Genomic DNA, 24,675 nt, shown 5'->3' on the forward strand with positions numbered 1-24,675 from the left:
TTCACTCTACATCATCCTAAAAACAAACAAAGCCTTATGAAAAGACAACAATTATGTCTTAGCATCACAAAGAAAGTACATTAGAGGGTTGCAAAAGAAACAATAGTATAGATTGGGTTGATGTGTTTTGTAGGTGACAGTACACAGGTAATATCTCCACTGGAACAAATCCAGCATGTTGAATTACAAATGCAGAAATGTACATCCAGATGCACAAATCAGAGACCTTTTACCAGATGAGTGAGTGAGTGAGTGAGTGAAATGCACTCTCACTGATCTGACACTTTTAATATTATTAGTAGTTATGAAAAAACATTACTTTTATTTAAATGGATTTTTGAGGCATATATGACACCAAGCAATTAATTAATTACCTTTGTATTTGTCTTTTTTACTAAATAATAAACTTTTTACCTGTATTTCCTTTTTCTGCTTTTGTGATCAAGGTTTTAGCAAACCTCTTTAAATCTCATTCACTTTCTCTATTTTTCTATGGCTCTTGGTCTGTCCCTCCAGGGTAATAAGTGAACACCCTCATTCCATCGCATGCTGTGCCACATTGATCTAGCCTGCAGTTCAAGTTCAATAAGAACAGCAGAGTGGCTTTTTTTCCTTAGTCTCAAGGCTCACAGCACAAAAATTTAAACATTCACACACTCATAGACACCTAAACACACAGACACACATGTACACACTTTTACAGAATCAACTGTACCTGGTAGCCTTCTCTAGGGTCACCCCCAAAACAGAAAAGGCCCTCTTTTATTTGCATGCAAAACTCAAATACACAATACTTACAACATTTAAGAACACTCAGCAATAAACAGAGCACTGCGTTTCTAAGGTAAGTTTAACCTCAACTGTGACACATTCAAGATGCACACACACAAACACAATACACTTACTTTAGGAAATGAAATCCTTTGTTGGGAGCTTAGAAAAGCCCTTTGCAGCAATAACTACTAACTTCACTCTTGTTAGGATTGTACATGCCTTTCTGTGGCTGCTCCTTTGGAGAAGAATATCCAATAAAGGACAAGTGACAGAGGGAGAAACAAGAAAGTGAGAAACAAATTTACTAGTGTTTTGTCCAAAACAATGCTATTAATAATGATGGTGTTGACCTTTTTAATTTTTAAGGTTGATTGAATAAAATAACCAAAAAAAGGGATTTTCCCTTGAACGTTCAAAACATCAACTCATGTAGAACTAAATAATGAACAAATAGATGAATGCATACAGTAGCCACAGCAAACAATAAACATTCTTCCAACTGATGATGTAATATGCCTTATTATTTATGAATTTCAAATGGCATTAGGTTTACATTCACATTTATGGCATTTTGCAGATGCCTTTATTCAAAGGAACATTTGTAACCAATTACAGTGCAAGCAGTTAAGGGTAAAGGGACTTGCTTAGGGCTCAACAGTGGCAACTTGGTGATGGTTGTAACGCTATGTGGGCTAAGACAGACAGGAGGGGTGGACACACACGCAGAGATGTATAAACAAAAAATGTTTATTGATACACAAAAGACAGGAACAACAACACAAGCCAACAAGACCTAATCTAAATGCTAAATGCTAAACAAAAGATAAATGCTAAACATACATAGACTAAGCTAAACAGACAATGAACAGGGCTACATAACCTAAACAGAACCACAAAAACTAAACATAGACAAACAGAACTAAAGTTAAGAAACAAAGGCTAACACACAGAGCTAACACATGGAGGTTAAACAAACAAAAGGCTAAGGGTAACTAAGAGACAGAGGCTAAACATGCTAATAAGCTAAACAGGCTAACTAAACAAACTAAACAAACAAACCAAAACAACGTAAACCGACAAACAGACAGAGAAAAGCTCTAAAGGAGCTACTATCAAGGCGCTAGTAACAGTTCAGAAAATAGGACAAACAGACTGAGTTACCGGGAAAATAATCTCCAAACTGTCTGCCAGCTCTTCCCTTAAATAGGGGAGCTGGAGCTAATTAGTGGCAGAGGACCAATGACAAAAGGGGCGTTAACTCAGGACTGAGCGTGCTCTTGTGGAGGTGGGCGTGGCACACACAGTTCCTCAGAGCACAGGGGCTTAAGTGTGACAATGGTGAGGTTGGAACCAGCAATTTTTCAACTACTAGTCCAGTACTTTAGCCACCGAGCTACCACTGCTCTAATTTTACATCTAATAGTTAACAGCAGAAAAATAAATGTACAGGTAATAGTATACATCTAGTGAAAAATAACATTACATATATTTCTCCTTTTCCAGCATTCAGAGGTGTGATGGCTAATGGCCCCACAATGGATTGGCATCCTGTCCAATGTGTGTTACTGCATTGTGCTCAGTGATTCCAGAAAAACAGGACCCACAGTGATGCTGACCAGGATAAAGCGGTGTCAAAACATGAAAATGATATGAAGTATTTACTGTAGTACATGTTTAGAATAGGATGGTTTACCACTTCACTTTACTTGCACTTGTGCACACAATGTATCAGTACAATGTATCAATGTATGTATGTATTAGTGATTATTTTTGTAGAATTTGTTTACTACAGGGGGCACACACATATTAACAAATTACCTAATAAACTCCTAACAGTATTGTATATTTACAGCCCTATTTTGCATATTTTAAAACTGGTTAACTTAAGTTTAAACATATGAAAGCAAACATATGACAAAACTGATCAAAACTTGATTGCCGTGTTTTTTCATGCATACACTTAAGGACCTATACAGGTGTTTTCTATCTAGTCTTATTAGAATCTTTACAAAATGTGGTGCCTTTGGCATGACTTGTACATTCCACATGTGCTCACTCAAACAAAGAAAAGTGGGCTGAGGAGGAAGATGAATGTTTGGAGGAAGAGAGGATGATCAAAAACTGTAGTAACAGATGAGACCATGACTACGGTTTCCCACAATACTCTTCATTGTTTCACCCCATCAACAAATTCTTATCCTTATGGAGGTTGAATGTGTATGACCACCATCCAAATATTCTAATGTCCCTCCTTGATGCTATGATTCTCGGATGCCATGAGAGCTATAGTGAAACAGCTTTTTAACTGTTTTTGAATAAACAGATCATTGGTACACTGAAAGATGATTGATATAAGTAGACCAACCACAGCTGATTCCAATTTCAAGCAGATAAATAAGTCAGGTCTTAAAAAACTGGCAATGACACAACAAGGAACTTGATGGATTGAGTGCGGTCAATGTGGGTACACAACAACCTACAGAAACAACATGCAGAACGAGAGAAAAAAAGGAAATAATGTCTGGACAAGAGAGAGGGAAAGGTTGGGGGAGGTGTAAGAATGTGTGGTGGTGTTCAAAGGAGGGTAAGAGCTGTTGTCATTGATGAAATAAAAGCCACCATCATAGACTATGTGATAAACCATGGTCTATCACTGAGAGAGGATGGTGAAAGAGGCCACCTAACCTCAGGTGGTCAACTATGGCTTCTATTGTCTGGACTTGTCTGAACAAATTAAAAGGTAAATAATGCATTTCACAAGTACTTTCTATTCTTTCTGTTGCTATGCCCTATGGTATCTGTAAGCCACCAGTCCCACTGCTAATACATATTTTGTATTTTTGTTCCTCTAAAGGACACAATGACTTCCTTTCTCTGGGAGAAGAAAATCTGAAGACCAGTGAAGACCAAGAGCATGTCATTGTTGTCATTGCTGACAATGTAGTAAACCAGACAAATTCAGGCCAGTATTGTAAAGAACAACCTGTTATATCAAAATGTGAAGAGCATCAAACACAACCAAACACAAGAGTTTGGATAAAACATTTGTACACATCCTTTTGAAAGGAACAGTGAGCGATCAAGGAACATTGGAACCAGTATGTCTAGGTATGATGTCTATTCAATACATCTATTATGTCTTGTACCAGAGTGAGCTTTACACTATGCTACATACAGTAGGACATACAAAGCATGTCCACATCATAGATGTTCACTAGTCACAAAAGTTAAGTCATGCATCTTTATACTTTGTCTAGATATACACCAATCAGCCATAACATTATAACCACCTCCTTGTTTCTGCACTCACTGTCCATTTTATGAGCTCCACTTACCATATAGAAGCACTTTGTAGTTCTACAATTACTGACTGTAGTCCATCTATTTCTCTGCATGCTTTGTTAGCTCCCTTTCATGCTGTTCTTCAATGGTCAGGACTCTCACAGGACCACCACAGAGCAGGTATTATTTGGGTGGTGGATCATTCTCAACACTGCAGTGACACTGACATGGTGGTGGTGTGTTAGTGTGTGTTGTGCTGGTATGAGTGGATCAGACACAGCAGAGCTCATGGAGTTTTTAAACACCTCACTGTCACTGCTGGACTGAGAATAGTCCACCAACCAAAAATATCCAGCCAATAGCGCCCCGTGGGCAGTGTCCTTTGACCCCTGATGAAGGTCTCTAAGATGACCAACTCAAACAGCAGCAATAGATGAGCGATCGTCTCTGACTTTACATTTACAAGGTGGACCAGCTAGGTAGGAGTGTCTAATAGAGTGGACAGTAAGTGGACACGGTATTTAAAAACTCCACCAGCGCTGCTGTGTCTTATCCACTCATACCAACATAACACACACTAACCACCACCATGTCAGTGTCACTGCAGTGCTGAGAAGTGCTCATTAGCTGAAACACCAAAGTAAAGCTGACAACTTCTATTTAAGATCCCAACTTTAAAAGTGGTTTTAAGTGCTAACTTTTATTTCTTTTACTATACTTCTCCACTTTTTGCAGGTTCTTCCCACTCTTTTTAACCATCCCCCTCACCAATCAAAATTGCAGAGTATGTAGCTGACACATGTATAATCAATTCACTGTTTCAGTCGATTTAAATGATTTACTGTCCTTTCTACTTATGCGCAAAAGTCTAACTCACTTATGCTCTTAAAGGGACAGTAAATAAGTTCAGTAACACAAGCATATTACTACCTGGGCTACATATATATACTATATATATATATATATATATAATTAACTTAAATAATTAACATATATATATATATATATACAGTATATATATATATATATATATATATATATACAGTGTATCACAAAAGTGAGTACACCCCTCACATTTCTGCAGATATTTAAGTATATCTTTTCATGGGACAACACTGACAAAATGACACTTTGACACAATGAAAAGTAGTCTGTGTGCAGCTTATATAACAGTGTAAATTTATTCTTTCCTCAAAATAACTCAATATACAGCCATTAATGTCTAAACCACCGGCAACAAAAGTGAGTACACCCCTTAGTGAAAGTTCCTGAAGTGTCAATATTTTGTGTGGCCACCATTATTTCCCAGAACTGCCTTAACTCTCCTGGGCATGGAGTTTACCAGAGCTTCACAGGTTGCCACTGGAATGCTTTCCCACTCCTCCATGACGACATCACGGAGCTGGCGGATATTCGAGACTTTGCGCTCCTCCACCTTCCGCTTGAGGATGCCCCAAAGATGTTCTCTTGGGTTTAGGTCTGGAGACATGCTTGGCCAGTCCATCACCTTAACCCTCAGCCTCTTCAATAAAGCAGTGGTCGTCTTAGAGGTGTGTTTGGGGTCATTATCATGCTGGAACACTGCCCTGCGACCCAGTTTCCGGAGGGAGGGGATCATGCTCTGCTTCAGTATTTCACAGTACATATTGGAGTTCATGTGTCCCTCAATGAAATGTAACTCCCCAACACCTGCTGCACTCATGCAGCCCCAGACCATGGCATTCCCACAACCATGCTTGACTGTAGGCATGACACACTTATCTTTGTACTCCTCACCTGATTGCCGCCACACATGCTTGAGACCATCTGAACCAAACAAATTAATCTTGGTCTCATCAGACCATAGGACATGGTTCCAGTAATCCATGTCCTTTGTTGACATGTCTTCAGCAAACTGTTTGCGGGCTTTCTTGTGTAGAGACTTCAGAAGAGGCTTCCTTCTGGGGTGACAGCCATGCAGACCAATTTGATGTAGTGTGCGGCGTATGGTCTGAGCACTGACAGGCTGACCCCCCACCTTTTCAATCTCTGCAGCAATGCTGACAGCACTCCTGCGCCTAGCTTTCAAAGACAGCAGTTGGATGTGACGCTGAGCACGTGCACTCAGCTTCTTTGGACGACCAACGCGAGGTCTGTTCTGAGTGGACCCTGCTCTTTTAAAACGCTGGATGATCTTGGCCACTGTGCTGCAGCTCAGTTTCAGGGTGTTGGCAATCTTCTTGTAGCCTTGGCCATCTTCATGTAGCGCAACAATTCGTCTTTTAAGATCCTCAGAGAGTTCTTTGTCATGAGGTGCCATGTTGGAACTTTCAGTAACCAGTATGAGAGAGTGTGAGAGCTGTACTACTAAATTGAACACACCTGCTCCCTATGCACACCCGAGACCTAGTAACACTAACAAATCACATGACATTTTGGAGGGAAAATGACAAGCAGTGCTCAATTTGGACATTTAGGGGTGTAGTCTCTTAGGGGTGTACTCACTTTTGTTGCCGGTGGTTTAGACATTAATGGCTGTATATTGAGTTATTTTGAGGGAAGAATAAATTTACACTGTTATATAAGCTGCACACAGACTACTTTTCATTGTGTCAAAGTGTCATTTTGTCAGTGTTGTCCCATGAAAAGATATACTTAAATATCTGCAGAAATGTGAGGGGTGTACTCACTTTTGTGATACACTGTATATATACACACACAATGTAATTACTTTACTGTAACATTCACATAATAGAAAGATAGTATTGTTCACAAGTTATAGTCCGAGTTAAGTCAGGAGTCACTAGGGCAGTGGCGGCTCCTGCCAAATCTCTCAGGGGGGGCAATTGTTGCGATGATGGCCAAGGTGACCCAATGGGTAAATTAAAGCTTAAATAATTAACATCTTAAGTCATCTATCAGTTTGCCCTCACAAATAACTTTGAACATGGAGAGAGACCAGCTTTACCATTAATCATAAAATTAAGTAAAGCCTTCACACTAACCATTCATCAGACAGCATTTTATTTTAGGTGCAGCAGATCCAATTAGGGTTGTCAACTTTCAGAACTGGAAATAAGGAACACCCTGGGCTGGCGGGTGGGCGGAAGGCATAGGGTGGGGGGTGGGATGGCGGGTGTTTACCTGAGCGGGAGCAGGGGGTAGGCAGTTAGGGTTGCACCTATAAAAATATAACGGCTCTTACACCGTCATAGGAACATTATCAAAATGTTTTATTTAGGCTGTTTAACATTTATTATTTTCATTCTTTATAATAATAAATCAGAATCATATTTTAGGCAAAACAACATAAAGAACATCATGTAACATTTTCTCTCAATAGTGCAAACAACATAACCAAACGCTTTCTAATTCCCACGGTAGCAGCAGTTTCCTTCTGTTTCATACACATCACCCTGTCTCGGTCTAATCTGCAGCATTTCTCTCCCACTGATAAAAATACGGAACATCACCTTTAGTTTTCAAATAAGGAACGATTACGTGTGACGCAGGCACGTAAGTGCGTGCCCCCCCGGAAGTCATTCAAAATGCATTATAGTACCTGCAGTACGAAAAAAAGAGCTTTAACATGAGAGTCTATGAGAGCGATCTGGGGCGATTTTCAGTTAGACTGCAGTTGCCCCCAAAAAGGGGCGGTACTGTACGGAACACAACTCGACGCTGATTGGACTACGATATTCAGAGACAAGACTGACTCCAGAACAGTCACAGTTAGTTTAACACTGGTTGAATGTGATAGAAAAATTTCTTCCCTTTCGCCCTTTGGTGGTGCGTTGCCCGATCGCCCTATTGAACGAGCCGCCCCTGCTCTAGGGTCAAGTTGCAAGTCAAGTCTGAAGTCTATTTGTATGCAACTTTAAGTGTGACTTAAGTGCCCATCTCTGATCCACTCACTGTGTTTGATTTCTATCAGAGATTCATGAAGCTAGAGGCTAATCAGGCCTCACCCAGACTCATTTACATAGACAACAAGGTTTAACATGGCCAAAACACATCAGTTGGGATGAAACATCATCAGGAAATGAGCCACTGTTGATGTGCCCGGTCACAGTTTTGTTTGTTTGTTTATTAGGATTTTAACATCACCTGTGGATCCCCCACCTGGGGATCAAACCCAGGACCATCTTGCCGTGAGGCGACAGTGATACCCACTGAGCCACTGGGTCAAAGAGGAGCAAATAACCCAATGTGTGCAGCAATTTCAAGAGCTGGTTTGCTTCTACAGAAATGCCAGATTTGCTGAGTTCTTTATTTTTTGGATGACCTCTACCAACAAGTGCCAGAATCAGAAAGGGGAAAAGGTGGGAGGAAACATGAATACATTTGTGATTACATAGGACAATGTAGCATTTCACCATTCACATGCCATCACAAATGGGTTTGGAGCCCATTCAAAAAAAAGGTGTCCCTGTCCCCCTACCTCCCTCACCTTTCCTCAATCCCACTGAGGTATTTTTTCAGCCTGGAGATGGAAGGTGTGTGATCATCAGCCATGTGACCAAATGTCCCTCCTGGATGCGAGAGATGGATGTCTGCTGCAGAGACGGCTCAGCTGAAGACTGCCAGGGATGGATAAGGCATGCCAAGCATTTCTTTTCAGGGTGCATATCAAGGAATGACTTCAGATGTTATGAAGATGTGAACAAATGCTGAAGACCATAGTGATTACTAAGACAGGACTGTGCATTTTTTGTGTGTTTAGTTTTTCCCCAATTATGTGACTTTTTACTGTATTTGTTTTTTGTTCATCACTGGCAACAATTTAAAGTCACTACTGTAATAAACACTTTTACTGCACCATTTCTGTAACAACTTTTTTGTCTACTTTACAATAAATATACAGTAAAAATCACAAATTAATTAGTAATGCTTTTTCGGTTACAGCAGCAACTGTAAATATATTGACAGTAGTTCTGCTATGGTTAACTATATGTTCCTCTAGGAAAGAACACATGCTAGTGGAAAAATGACTTGATATTGAACTGGGTTTTCCTAGTTTTGATAAGAGTTACTGTATGCAAAAAGTTGGTATTTATTAAACAAATTGTGGTTTTAAGCAGATAATTAACTATTTGGTTAACGGTGTAAGGTGTTGTTGTGTTAAGAGTTTAAAAACAAGTATTGGTAAACACTTGTAAGAAATTTTAAAAAATATAAAAAGAAGAAAAAAAAAAGAAAACCTGTAAAAGGCCACTGTAATGTGTGTTCAATTCCTATATGTATATACACTGATCAGCCATAACATTAAAACCACCTCCTTGTTTCTACACTCACTGTTCATTTTATCAGCTCCACTTACCATATAGGAGCACTTTGTAGTTCTACAATTACTGACTGTAGTCCATCTGTTTCTCTACATACTTTTTTAGCCTGCTTTCACCCTGTTCTTCAATGGTCAGGACCCCCACAGGACCACCACAGAGCAGGTATTATTTAGATGGTGGATGATTCTCAGCACTGCAGTGACAATGACATGGTGGTGGTATGTTAGTGTGTGTTGTGCTGGTATGAGTGGATCAGACACAGCAGTGCTGCTGGAGTTTTTAAATACAGTGTCCACTCACTGTCCACTCTATTAGACACTCCTACCTAGTTGGTCCACCTTGTAAATGTAAAGATCGCTTAACCATTGCTGCTGTTTGAGTTGGTCATCTTCTAGACCTTCATCAGTGGTCACAGGACGCTGCCCATGGGGTGCTGTTGGCTGGATATATTTTTGGTTGGTGGACTATTCTCAGTCCAGCAGTGACAGTGAGGTGTTTAAAAACTCCATCAGCATTGCTGTGTCTTATCCACTCATACCAGCACAACACACACTAACACACCACCACCATGTCAGTGTCACTGCAGGGCTGAGAATGATCCACCACCTAAATAATACCTACTCTGTGGTGGTCCTGGGAGAGTCCTGACCATTAAAGAACAGCATGACTACAGTCAGTAATTGTAGAACTATAAAGTGCTTCTATATGGTAAGTGAAGCTGATAAAATGGACATTGAGTGTAGAAACAAGGAGGTGGTTTTAATGTTATGGCTGATCGGTGTATATGGTAAATATGATTTATTTTGTTTCATAAAAAGGCAGAATACTGAGTAGTTAAGCTTAAAACTAATAATATAATAAAAATAAAAAGACATCAGCAAGACAGAACAAACATCAAGATGCAAATAACATTTTTACATTAATTAAAAAGAATGATAAATTAATTACATCATCCAAAGGGATTAATACAGTTTTTAAAAACTATTGTTAAGATTTGTATACTTCACCTGATGCCCAAAAAATGTTTGAGTGTGTTTTTAATTTTTTTATTTAGTGCATTGTCAAGATTTGGGTTTTTTGAAGGCTTCTGTAGATGGATAAAAATTCTGTATTCATCCCCTAAGGCTGCAGTTTGGGATGGGATACTATCCCTGTTCTTCAACAGATCCAGATCAACTCGCCAAGGTTGTAGGCTTAGTCCACACTTGTTCACAGTTTTCCTTAGAGATAGAACTTAGGGATAGAACTGAACCCAGTTATAGAATAAATTATTATTACTAGAAACATTATTACATAAAGTTAAAGTTGATTTGGATATACGGAACATATAGCACCTGACTTTATGGGGGAAGCTAAATATAATGTAGGTGATTATCATCCCAGAGATTACGTTTTTAATAGGAATGATACCTATATCTATCTCATAACAACTATTACTATGATATAACAAAATAATAAAACATTTCATATAGATTTTTTATAAATGAAAATAGAAAAACTTTATCAGCCTAAAAAGGAAGGGGGCTATCATTACCAAACATAAAATATAATATATATATTTTTTTTAAGCTTTCCAAACAAATGCTGATTTGGACTGGATCTTGATTATACAGGTACTTATATCTTATCAAGGCTCTTTCACAGACATTGAAAAATGAGAAAAACAATAATATAAAGAATACTATTCTAATACACACAAAACAGTTTGTCAAGAAGTACATAAAAATCTTTTATTATACTGAAAAGTATGCATCTATATGATGCAATCCTAAAATACAAATAGGCAAACAGATAATACATTTGGCTCAATGGCCAAAAGGGTATTAGAATATTAAATGACCTATTCATTGGGCAGTTTTCTTTCTTATAGCATGAGTAAGGAGTAATGAGTAAGGCCACTTTCGAAAATACTTACAGATAAGACACTGTGTAAAAGAGAAAGTTCACTTCCATCAAAATAAGTATGCATAAAAGTACTACATAAAAAACAATGTTCCACAAAACTTCCAGTTGATATGAGATATGTCTATGGACAAATAATAATGGTTGTGGTAATCTGTGGGTGATATGGGAAAAAAATCTGTCTTATGCATTGGATGGAAAGACATGGGAGGGGGTTCAGAGAAGCCAAAGGCAAATGTATTCAATAAAAAATAATTAATAGATACTATTACACTTCAACAAGACTCAATAGAATGGGCCTAATTAAAGATGATTTATGTGGCACATATATGCATGTTTTATGAAAATGTCCCAAAGTTTCCTCACTATGGAGGAATGTTCTAGATTATCTGAGTAGATAGTTGAAATCTTAACTGTCCAGATCACCAGGTCTGTGTCTCCTTGGGGACAGAACCGTAGTGCCACACTTAAACAAATCTGTGTTCAAAATATTAGAAAATGGTCTAATTGCCAGTGCCCGAAAGATTCTAAGGTGTTGAAAGGAGCCTCAAAGTCCTACACTCCAACAAGAGTGAAAGACACTCCATCAAGAATGAAAGGATCTAACTATGGTGATTGTGGCATGTGAAAAGATACTGGGCAGATTGAACTGGGAAAATTGCATTGTTAATGAACGATGGGACAGCTTCAGTAGATATATAGCATAAAATAGCATAGCATATCTCATTTGTACATACCATGGTAAAATATGTTCACAAGTTCCACATATACTGTATACATCCGTCTATTATGTTCATAGCATCTTAATCTGTATATTATGTATATACCACTCTAATCTGTATATCCTGTATGTAGTACATTCTATAATATATTCACCTGTATATCTTGCCCATACCACTGCTCATATCCTGTAAATAATGTATATCGTAGATACTGTACATCCTGCACTTGCTGCTTATTGCACTTCTGGTTAGATGCTAAACTGCATTTCGTGTAATGACAATAAAGTTGAATCTAATCTAATCTAATATATGTTAAGAATCAAAGAATCAGATTATTTAAAGGCACTGATGATAGCGCATAGCAGTAACAGAGGCACTAATGCATTAATGTCCTGCATGTCAAAGTGACTAAACAGCTGTGTTTTTTTTTATATATCACACTTGTTGATGTCTGTTTGTATACCTGGTTGATAATTTAATTGTCTGCTTGTTATTAATTATAATTATTTCATAATCATAATTAAAATAAATTAAATTTAAATTATACAATCTTAAAAATAAACAAGATGCTCCAAATATAAATCTTGTTATGGTGTTAGTGTTTTAAAGTCAGTGTGTTAAAGGTGCTAGGGTGTTTTATTGCGAAGGAACATATGTTATTGATCTGGTGGACTAAGTAGGTTTTCAAATGTTAATGAACTGTTTTGGTTCTTTTATTGTATTTTGGGGATAAGATTAACCAGTGTTCACAATTGCATGTTAATAAAGAAGAGAAAGACGTTTAAAAAAAAAAAAACAATTATTCCATATTTCATGTAATCAATTGTTTTAAAAAACAGCAAAAATGACTGAAGATTAAATCTCTTTAACTTCGTAAATGTGCCACAATCGATAATAAATATAGCTATAGTCTTTGTAATAACAGTGTATGTGCGTCGTAATAAGAAGACAATAAGTATAAACTAGGGCTGGCTCGATACCACTTTTTTATGTTCGATACGATACTGCAAATTGAGTATCTGCCGATACCGATACCAATCCGATACCGTTATTTCTCCTCTCAAACAACTAAGCAGTAATAATACATGTCTCAATGCACCATGGTTAAACTAGCTATCTAAATTACAATGCTCAGACTTTGAAAGAAATATTCTAAAGGAATAAATACAGAACAACATCACACTTATGCAAAACTGCTGTTTTTTTTTTTTTTTTACACACATTTTTGGCTTGTTTAACAACACCATACAGACATTTCAAATTAAATTTAAACTGCAACTTTATCTGTATTTCACAAGTAAATTATAATTTCAGTATAAAATTCTAGATCTGTCAACTCTCAGGTTTACACCTTCAAGTGGCAGCGAAAAAAATATCAAATAAATAATAAAAAATATTATTTATAAACAATAAAAATGAAACAATTAAATAATAAAAAATAAACAAATGTATCTATCTTGTCTTGTCATTGGAGATATCTCACATCCTCAATGAAATTAAACCCATTAGTGTTATGAAATAAAACAAACTGCACCCTTTCCCGTTTAGCCACAGACGTCCTCTTCAAAATCCAGCAGGGTTTTTTAATAAGCGCTTTGGTTCTTAATAATCTAAAAATGTGACAGAACTTTAACGGAAAATCTCAACCAAACTCTGCGTCAATTCTAATTGATCCATCACGTTTGATTGACATCCACATCTTCCAATTGTAGACACTTTGAATGACACGCCGTAAAACAGTGTTTTTAGTTGTGGCAGTAGTAGATGATTTTTTTACAATGCTAAAAGTCTAAGTAGATCAGTGTGTTTTAATTTCTGAATGGCCTTATTTACATTAAGTGTTATTTACATTAAGTGTTATTTACATTAAGCAACAGTATCGGATCGGATTACACGTTTTTTTTCCTTCCGATATCCGATCCAGTGATTTGGGCTAATATCGGACCGATACCGATACAGAGTATCAGATCGGTGCCAGCCCTAGTATAAACAGTATGTGAAAACCCTAGATACGCTGATGCACTTAATACACAAATAGCAGTATAACATACACTACTATGTCAATGCCATGTTACTCTCATTGACATACCATTACTGGTCTACCAATCAGTACCACTTGGGTGGTACAGCAGTTTAATACGTTAGCCCACCAAAGCAGAGAACAAAGTTCAGTGAAGCCACCAGTCTGGTTAGATATACAGTGTATCACAAAAGTGAGTACACCCCTCACATTTCTGCAGATATTTAAGTATATCTTTTCATGGGACAACACTGACAAAATGACACTTTGACACAATGAAAAGTAGTCTGTGTGCAGCTTATATAACAGTGTAAATTTATTCTTCCCTCAAAATAACTTAATATACAGCCATTAATGTCTAAATGGCTGGCAACATAAGTGAGTACACCCCACAGTGAACATGTCCAAATGTGAACATATCCAAAAGTGAACGTGACCACCATTATTATCCAGCACTGCCTTAACCCTCCTGGGCATGGAATTCACCAGAGCTGCACAGGTTGCTACTGGAATCCTCTTCCACTCCTCCATGATGACATCACGGAGCTGGTGGATGTTAGACACCTTGAACTCCCCCACCTTCCACTTGAGGATGCGCCACAGGTGCTCAATTGGGTTTAGTCCATCACCTTTACCTTCAGCTTCCTCAGCAAGGCAGTTGTCATCTTGGAGGTTGTGTTTGGGGTCGTTATCCTGTTGGAAAACTGCCATGAGGCCCAGTTTTCGAAGGGAGGGGATCATGCTCTGCTTCAGAATGTCACAGTACATGTTGGAATTCATGTTTCCCTCAATGAACTGCAGCTCCCCAGTGCCAGCAACACTCATGCAGCCCAAGACCATGATGCTACCACCACCATGCTTGACTGTAGGCAAGATACAGTTGTCTTGGTACTTCTCACCAGGGCGCCGCCACACATGCTGGACACCATCTGAGCCAAACAAGTTTATCTTGGTCTCGTCAGACCACAGGGCATTCCAGTAATCCATGTTCTTGGACTGCTTGTCTTCAGCAAACTGTTTGCGGGCTTTCTTGTGCGTCAGCTTCCTTCTGGGATGACGACCATGCAGACCGAGTTGATGCAGTGTGCGGCGTATGGTCTGAGCACTGACAGGCTGACCTCCCACGTCTTCAACCTCTGCAGCAATGCTGGCAGCACTCATGTGTCTATTTTTTAAAGCCAACCTCTGGATATGACGCCGAACACGTGGACTCAACTTCTTTGGTCGACCCTGGTGAAGCCTGTTCCGAGTGGAACCTGTCCTGGAAAACCGCTGTATGACCTTGGCCACCATGCTGTAGCTCAGTTTCAGGGTGTTAGCAATCTTCTTATAGCCCAGGCCATCTTTGTGGAGAGCAACAATTCTATTTCTCACATCCTCAGAGAGTTCTTTGCCATGAGGTGCCATGTTGAATATCCAGTGGCCAGTATGAGAGAATTGTACCCAAAACACCAAATTTAACAGCCCTGCTCCCCATTTACACCTGGGACCTTGACACATGACACCAGGGAGGGACAACGACACATTTGGGCACAATTTGGACATGTTCACTGTGGGGTGTACTCACTTATGTTGCCAGCTATTTAGACATTAATGGCTGTGTGTTGAGTTATTTTCAGAAGACAGTAAATCTACACTGCTATACAAGCTGTACACTGACTACTCTAAATCATATCCAAGTTTCATGTCTATAGTGTTGTCCCATGAAAAGGTATAATGAAATATTTGCAGAAATGTGAGGGGTGTACTCACTTTTGTGATACACTGTATGTCTAAGGAAGGAAAGGATGTGAAATCACCTTTTATCACTGTAACAGCAACTAATGGTAGACGCAATGTAAAAATGCAGGCATCTGCTTCACAGGTCCCTGAGAATACATGTGCTAGCCTGGAACCAGTAAGGGTATTCTGCAAAAGTGCTTAGGGGAATTGGATATATCAAAATTAGTAGAAAAAAGGGACAAAATGCAAAAACTGAAAGTGTGCATGACAACAGATGGGCTACAGTCAGTAAATGATTTGTATTTTAAGAGTAGCTCATGAACAAATGTATTCTGACGCCACCTTCTTACCAAGTATCATATTTGAACACAAATGCCTGTTCATTGGATTGTGAATACGTGTATTTTATTACTGCCCAGTCTTAGTCCTGAATCTGTAGAAACTTTGGAAGCTGGTCATGCAGTAACACTGATAACCCTGTAGTCTCTTCTGTTCTCCTACAGGCTCACACAGTGAAGAAGAAATGAATGGCTCTTTGAGTTTTGGTTGGTCTTTTCTCAGGCACATACACGCTTGCATAGAGGGCAGGTTGGGGGCCCACGGTTGCCATGGTACCATGGGGTCATGCAGGTCGCAGCTGCAAGGTGCAGCTTTGTAGGGAACTGCAAACCAGAGGGAGTCTGCTAATCTCTCTGATGCAAACACATACTTAATCTATTACAAATAAACAAAGACTTTAATATGACAAGACATGTATATACACAAATAGATATGAATCCAAGGTACAGCAAACGTGTTATATCCTGCTTAGCCATTTTTGCAGAAGATTATCTCCTTCCATTTCTTTCTTGCAAGAATCGCTTGCACACACGCACACATATTCACACCATGCCCATGGCCCTTTATGATAGAGGACAGATGGTGTCCTGTCTTAAACCACTTCTTGTCTTTTTTCTCCTTCATACGGGGGAGAGGGGCTCTTGGGAAAGTGACCTAAACGAGGGGAAAGCCTTAGTGAGGCTTGAGTGGATCTTAAGAGAGAGAAGGATGGGGGAATTGGTGGGTTTGTTGGTCCAACAAAGAGGGTGGAGGTGAAAGACTGGGACAAAGATGGTGCAAACAAGAAATAAAGGAAGGAAAAAGAAAGAAAGGAGGGGAATTGGGGAAAAAAGATAATTGGTGTGATGGGATATTGGTTTTATCGAGACTTGTCAAGCTGGTCTCAATATGCCTGTTTATTTCTGACTCATTGCCAGACTATGATACAGAGATCAATAACAATGACTATTAAGTTAGTAGTCACTTTCCACTGTCTTGTTAGTACTGGTTAGTAGAAAAGTATTCAGAGATCATTGTAAACACTGGAACACAGATGCATATTAGTATGCATATCGCTGTGTGTATATTTTAAATACTGCTGTCTTGTCTTTCATGATTTTCCTCCACTTTATCACTTTAATTGCAGTGTAGATTTGCAGCAGCTTCTCCTGCGCCACAGTCGACTGCACTGACATGCATGAGATTCACTTTGTTAACCAATGCTTTTGCAACAAACCAATTTACTTTGGCTTTTAGCTGCCGTACCATGGCCATTAGTACTGAACTAGGCAGATATACTGCCATTTTAAACTGAAGTTCAGCCATTTATATTGATTTGGACTGATATACTCCAGCTTTAACCTGTAGCATAACCATCCGGATCGATTTGTCCAGATTTACTTTAGGTCTAATCGGGGTGGGCCCATCTATATTGATCAGCTTTAGACTTTCATAGCGTTAACCTCCAGAGATGTTGTGAATATTCCAAGGGCCCATAAAAGAGCTAAAAGGCCTTCTCTAGCACTAGCATTAGTGAAAGTGACAATGTGCTTCGCAAAATGAAGACATATTTCTATAAAGGGTTTTGTAAATGGCGACAAGCTGGAGAAGTGAGATAGAAGAGTGTGTGCATCACTTTAGTAATAAACTTTAAAATTATCATACAAAATATAATACCATAAGAAGAATAATGTAGGTTAAAATCAGATGTATATATTTTATTTATTTATTTATTTAAATTAAATAAATTGATGATATTTTCATTTTTACCACATGCCAACCCACAACAAATTGCTTTGCATTAAAATACCTTAAGATAGTTCTTTTGCTATTTCTCTTGTACAAATATAGAAAAGCTTATACATACACCGTTCAGCCATAACATTAAAACCACCTCCTTGTTTCTACACTCACTGTCCATTTTATCAGCTCCACTTACCATATAGAAGCACTTTGTAATTCTACAATTACTGACTGTAGTCCATCTGTTTCTCTACATACCTTTTTAGCCTGCTTTCACCCTGTTCTTCAATGGTCAGGACCCCCACAGGACCACCACAGAGTAGGTATTATTTGGGTGGTGGGTCATTTTCTCATTCTCAGCACTGCAGTGACAATGACATGGTGGTGGTGTGTTAGTGTGTGTTGTGCCAGTATGAGTGGATCAGACACAGCAGCGCTGTTGAAGTTTTATAATACCATGTCCACTCACTGTCCACTCTATTAGACACACCAGCACCTGGTTGGTCCACCTTGTAGATGTAAAGTCAGAGCCGATTGCTCAGCTATTGCTGCTGTTTAAGTTGGTCATCTTCTAGACCTTCATCAGTGGTCAAAGGACGCTGCCCACAGGGCACTGTTGGCTGGATGTTTTTGGTTGGTGGACTATTCTCAGTCCAGCAGTGACAGTGAAGTGTTTAAAAACTCCAGCAGAGCTGCTGTGTCTTATCCACTTATACCAGCACAACACACAATAACACACCACCACTATGTCATTGTCACTGCAGTGCTGAGAATGATCCACCACCTAAATAATACCTACTCTGTGGTGGTCCTGACCATTGAAGAACAGCATAAAAGGGGGCTAACAAAGCATGCAGAGAAACAGATGGACTACAGTCAATAATTGTAGAACTACAAAGTGCTCCTATACGGTAAGTGGAGCTGAAAAAATGGACAGTGAGTCTAGAAACAAGGAGGTGGTCATAATGTTACGGTTGATCATGTATATTAAATATAAATAAATTAATATAGTAATTAATTGATTAATTAATTATATGCATACACTATATGGCCAAAAGTATGTGAACACATTACAATTATCTAGTTGGACATCCCATTTTAAATAAGTAAAGTCTTGGCCCGCATTTTGCATATGTCAAAGCCTACTCTGTTCTGGGAAGGCTTTCTGCAACATTCTAAAGTGTGTTTGCAGGAATTTGTGCTTATGAAGGTGGTTTTGTACAGACTTCTTTTCATGTAGGAGGTGTAGCACTAACATTTGTTTTGTTGGTATTGTAGTAGTAGACATAATGGTACAGACATCTGTTTTTATTGGTGTAGTAAACCAAGTATCTGTTTATGCTAGTGGTAAAGTACAGACATTTGTTTTTGGTAAGTATGCCAATGATGTTATATGAGCATTTATTTACACAAATAAGCTAAATGGATATGGAGTGAAGCATACATTGACAGGTCAGTAATGCAATTTATTGAGCATACAAAGTGAACAGATCTTATAGGAGTTGGGAATACCAGTGTTTCATGAAGTACCATTAGCATGGCTCATTAAACTTATCCAATACTATGAAATACCCAGACATAAAAAAGAATATAGCAAGGTAAAAAAGGTACATTTGGCAAAACCACACTAAAGCAGCAAACTAAAATGATCAGATAAAGCTTTTAAGCATTGTAAGCTTTAAATATGAACATATACCTCCACCTATAAATATCCACATAAATAAATGGCTGTACTACACCACCTACATAAACAGAAGCCAATACTGCTTTAGCAATGTAAACAGATGTCTGTACTACAACACTACCATAAACAGTTGTCCTTAGATGGTCACCAGCATAAACAGATACATTACCAAGATAAAAATATATCTATACTACATTACCAGCATAATCAGTATTTACACCACCAGTATTGATAGTCTATATTACACCATTAACATAAACAAATGTACAAACTACACCACCTATGCATAATCTAAACAAATGTTTATACTACAACAGTGTAAACTGATGTCCACAGTACACCACCAACATAAACAGAAACCTGTTCTGCACCATTGAAATAAACGTCTGTAAAAGAATATAATGTAAACATGTAAAGATGTACTAAACTCTGTACTATGCCACCTACATAAACAGATATCCAAACTACACCAATGTAATCTGATGTTGTACTACACCATCAGTGTAATAGCACCAATGCACCAAAGTCTGTACTACAACATAAACTACAACATAAACAAATTACAAATCCATACCACACCACAAACGTAAACAGATGCCCATACCACTGCACATATGTGAACAGATGTCTGTACTACATTTCTGTTTAAACAGATGTCTGTACTACACAACTTACATAAAAAGATGTCTATACCACTGCACATATGTAAATAGATGTCTACACAACTTACATAAACAGATGTCTAAATTATAAGACCAATGTAAACAAAAGACTATACATCACACATGTCTATAATTTACCACCTATGTAAAGATGTCCACACTGTACCACCTACATAAGCAGACGTCTATGCTACTAACTACAAACCCCATTTACAGAAATGTTGGGACATTTTGTAAAATGCAATAAAAACCTAAATCTGTAATTTGTTAATTCTCTTTAACTTTTATTTAACTGACAAAAGTACAAAGAATTTTTTTTCAAATTATAACCTTTTCTAATTATAATTATAATTATAATTACTACTTTCCTACACACATTTAATAATTTGGGAGATGATGCAACAACTGATTAAGGATTAAAAAAAAATTTTTAACATCTGAACTAGGCGCTTGTGTGAGGCAGTGGTCTCTACACAGCTATTGGCTTCAGCACAGACACTGCAACCCTGACCAAGATAAAATGTTAGATGAACAATTAGTAACTAGGATGGGTGTCCACATACATTGTACTTCTAATGTTTTTTTTTTTAAATAAAATGTTCTCCAAACTATTACATTTTGAATCATAACACAGTAGAACAATGATTTTTAAGCAGTGTTTTAAGTACAAAAGTGTAACCTTTAAGGTTTGAAGATATGACCCTACTCCTATCACCACTGAGCCCCTCCCCCCCCCAAAAAGAAGCTATATTGTCTGAATCAGGCATGCATGAGGAGTAAATCTAATTGTTCCAGTGTTTTGCAAGTGGGGAGTTTTCCCCTAGCTTTTATGCTTGATACAAGATGTCAGCTGGTCAAAACTTACTGCAGCTTTACTACTGCACTAACATTATTTTTATCTTTATGATTGTGTCTGAAGTGTTTTTTTTGGTTCTCAATTTTACAGCCTTTAACTGGTTATCATTTTTAGCATTTAAACTATTCAAGCAGTGTTCTGTGATCTTGCACTCACTGGCTCAAAGAACAACCAGAAACCAAATGCCTCTAAGCCAAAGATTTACTTCCATTATGTAAAGAATACCAATCATTAGACTGCTAATTACAGCACCCTACACTAAGACTGAGACTTGTTCTTATAATATCCATACAGTGCAGTAATGTCAGTAAAAGTTTACATAGTCACATTAGCTTAAATTTTACGTTGATCCAGTGGATTGAAGCTGCTGGTCAAATGTGGACTTGTAAACATATTAAATGTGTTGGGCATGAAGTAATTGCATTAAACATTTCATGCTTATAAATGTTTTCATATCTACCCAAACAACAAGATGCTATTACATTTTACTCTACTGTAAAAAACTGACACTTAGTGATATACTATAAGACAATTCATATAAAAATGTACTATATTTAAAATCAGTGTAGTTCTGTTGTATCATGTGAGAAAATATAGACCACTAAATTCTTTAAAGACCAGTCACCATATTGTGTATTTAATTTACACTATTTGTGACTACACAAATAGAAAATGGTCTAGAAATACAGTATAATTTCACATGTACCCCAATAAATTAATTGCTACAGTGCTGTCAGTGCTTGAGTAAAAGTAAATGGAATGTTAAAAAACTAAAATAAAAAAAAAATAAAAAACATATGAGAATTATCTGTTAATTACACACCCTATAAAATGTGATAAATTAATTTAAGCTATTCATTATCTTTGGGGTAGCTGGTTTGAAAGCTGCAGTAATTTAAAGTTGTTTTTTTCAATAGCATTAAATATACTCAAAAACACAGTATTGTTCTTGTATTGTACTGCTCAAAAATATTGGAAGGCACTGCTGTTTAGTTAGGATTTACACGTCATCAAGGATTTATGGCAAAAAAAAAAAACATACATTTATTTACTTTTTACACTTTTTGCCATCAGTATGATAGGTTAAGTTGCTTGAAATAATATATAATAAAAGGTCTTACAGAGAGAGCTTCAAATCCCAAAAAACATGAACTCTACAGGAACAGAAAGTTTGGGGTTTCATTATTTTGTATATTTGATCTAATGATCTATAAATCCATTAATGATACTTCACTGCTTGTTCTTGATATAGAGCTTGTGTGGGCTTTGTGTGTGTGTGTTTGTGTGTGTGTGTGTGTGTGTGTGTGTGCGAGTGACCCCAGTGTTGATGTACTCAGTGGGAACCAGTTGCACTGAACTAAGCTGAAGGTCTTTTATAACAAGGATAATGCTCATTCGCCTACAGCTGGCCAACACTATCAAAGGGGAAAGGAGTCCCGGGATTACACATTTAACAAGGCCTTTGTGTGGCCTAATTGCATGTGAATGTGGGACAGTGGGCCCAGCTAACCCAAACCCACTCATATGGCTTACCTCAAACAATCTGTCCAGAATAGCAGAAAGCTATAAGAGGACCAACTAAAAGAAAAAACAATTCTTAATAATTGAAATGTTTGTTATAAATCATGCTTTATAAGGACTGGCATTCTTCCAAAAGTGTAATTACACTAGTCTTAAGACGTACTGTTTTATGAGTTGGAATAAATGCCTGGCTGAGAATGTATTTTTATAATTCTTTAAGTTTTGTGTAATTTGCTGAATCTATCAGAAACCGCAAACTTCCATGTCTGCATACACATAAGCTATTAACATCTCCATATGAGTGCATGGCCATGTTTCAAAACATTCTATTAAGCTTTTAGGGGTTTGGACAGCTAACAAACTGCTTTACCCAATTAGACCGTAAGAAATTAAATCGTTGCGGCATGGGGTCGATATAATTACTGTTAATTTAACGCTCAGATACTTCACTGCTAATTTGTAGGCTACCTTTTAAAAAGACAGATCAGATGAGAGCACGGATTTAAAAGCTAAAATAATCGCAGACTGTAATGTGCTGGTTGGTCTGTGTGTCCTAATAACAGGTCGCGCATCATTTATACGTTATTAAGTCATGTAATTGAACGATCCACAGTTTACATATTACTCTATTAAGGTAATGTGTTCTCTGTCGCGCCTGACACGATTGTCTAAGAGTCGACGGCTTGTAATTATAACAATTACATCCCGATTATGGCAAATGTTCTTTCAGCTTGAGAGGTTCATGGTCATTGTTCAGCTTTCATTCATTTGTCTATTAGGCTGTTTTTGGTCAAGCATAATAAACTTAGTGAATAAAGGTGTTTATTAGTGCTTGACCAGTTGAAACATTTGGTTAATTATTTGCAAAAAAATAAAGATCTAAATTAATTTTGGGGGTTTTTTGGTCTGTTGGTCCTGGATTCTGTAAAGTTGATTTGAAACAATGTTCATTGTAAAAAGCTCTATATAAATGAGTCTGACTTGACTTGATACACATAACTTATTCTGTACAACACTTGCACATCTGGACATTATTAAATGATTCTAATTCTAAACTGAAACGTTATATGCCGGAATAAATCTTGAAACATTTACATTTGCATATCAGAATATGTTTTCTACCTCACCCATCATTTACTCAGTACCATGTACTGACCAACACTTGTCTCTAGTCTTGTCTTCCTTAATTACTCTTTAGATTAGAAATGTCTTTTTTGTATTTATTTTTGGCCTTTTTTGTATTTATTGTACTGTTGTCTACCTGCACTGTATTGTACTGTCTTGCACTTTTTGTTCTATGTTGCACCCTGGTCCTACAGGAACGTATGTACTTGTATACAGTATAGCTGAAATGACAATAAAGCCTCTCTTGACCTCTCAAAAAAAAAAACAGCATACGTGCTATTTTATATAAAATCAGCAATTATCACAGTTATGTCATAAAATGACAAATGTTATAGAAAAATGTTAATTTACACAATAAGTATAAATACATATTTAATTAGGTCATATTCCAAGAATACTGCTACAATAGAATGTTACTGGATGTGTACATGATGATAAGAAGTGCGTCAGTTACATTGTATGACGTCCAAAACCCAGTTCTAGCTGATTCAGACCAGTTCCTATGTTAACTGTGGAATCATCCACTGTCCTACAGGGTCACCAACAAGATATACAAGGATGTTTGTTGTTATTATTATTGTTATCGCATCCACAGAGCTTTTGTGTGATCCTTCTCTGCAGACAAGATTAAAACTTTTCAACTCACAATCCAGTTTTTGAGGTGTTTTATTACGAGTTTTTCCACCACAGTCAAAGTCTCAGGTGTTATCTAAGACAGTTTGGTTACATAATATAAACTATACTATCCTAGTTAGATCATGTGAACAGTAGAATCCGTTTGGCATTCCTGGGTCAGGCAACTACATGTAGAATTAAATCAGCAGTGATTCTGCAGTAACGAAAAAATTATAAATAAAATGTAGCATGTAAAACTGAATTAACAGCGTGGTGATCAGCAAAAGAACTGCAAGATTCTGTTTAAGTGCTTTGCAGATGTTACAAAATACATTTTATTATAAAGATTTGAAGTAACAGTTAATTCTGTTAAGTCCCTTCCGCAGTTTAGCATTAATATTGTAGTTAAGACATACTAGTGTTCCTGCTGCGCAAGGATTGTGCGCCCTGAATTGTGTTGACAAA

The sequence above is a fragment of the Trichomycterus rosablanca genome, chromosome 1 (assembly GCF_030014385.1).
Source record: "Trichomycterus rosablanca isolate fTriRos1 chromosome 1, fTriRos1.hap1, whole genome shotgun sequence".
NCBI lineage: Eukaryota > Metazoa > Chordata > Actinopteri > Siluriformes > Trichomycteridae > Trichomycterus > Trichomycterus rosablanca.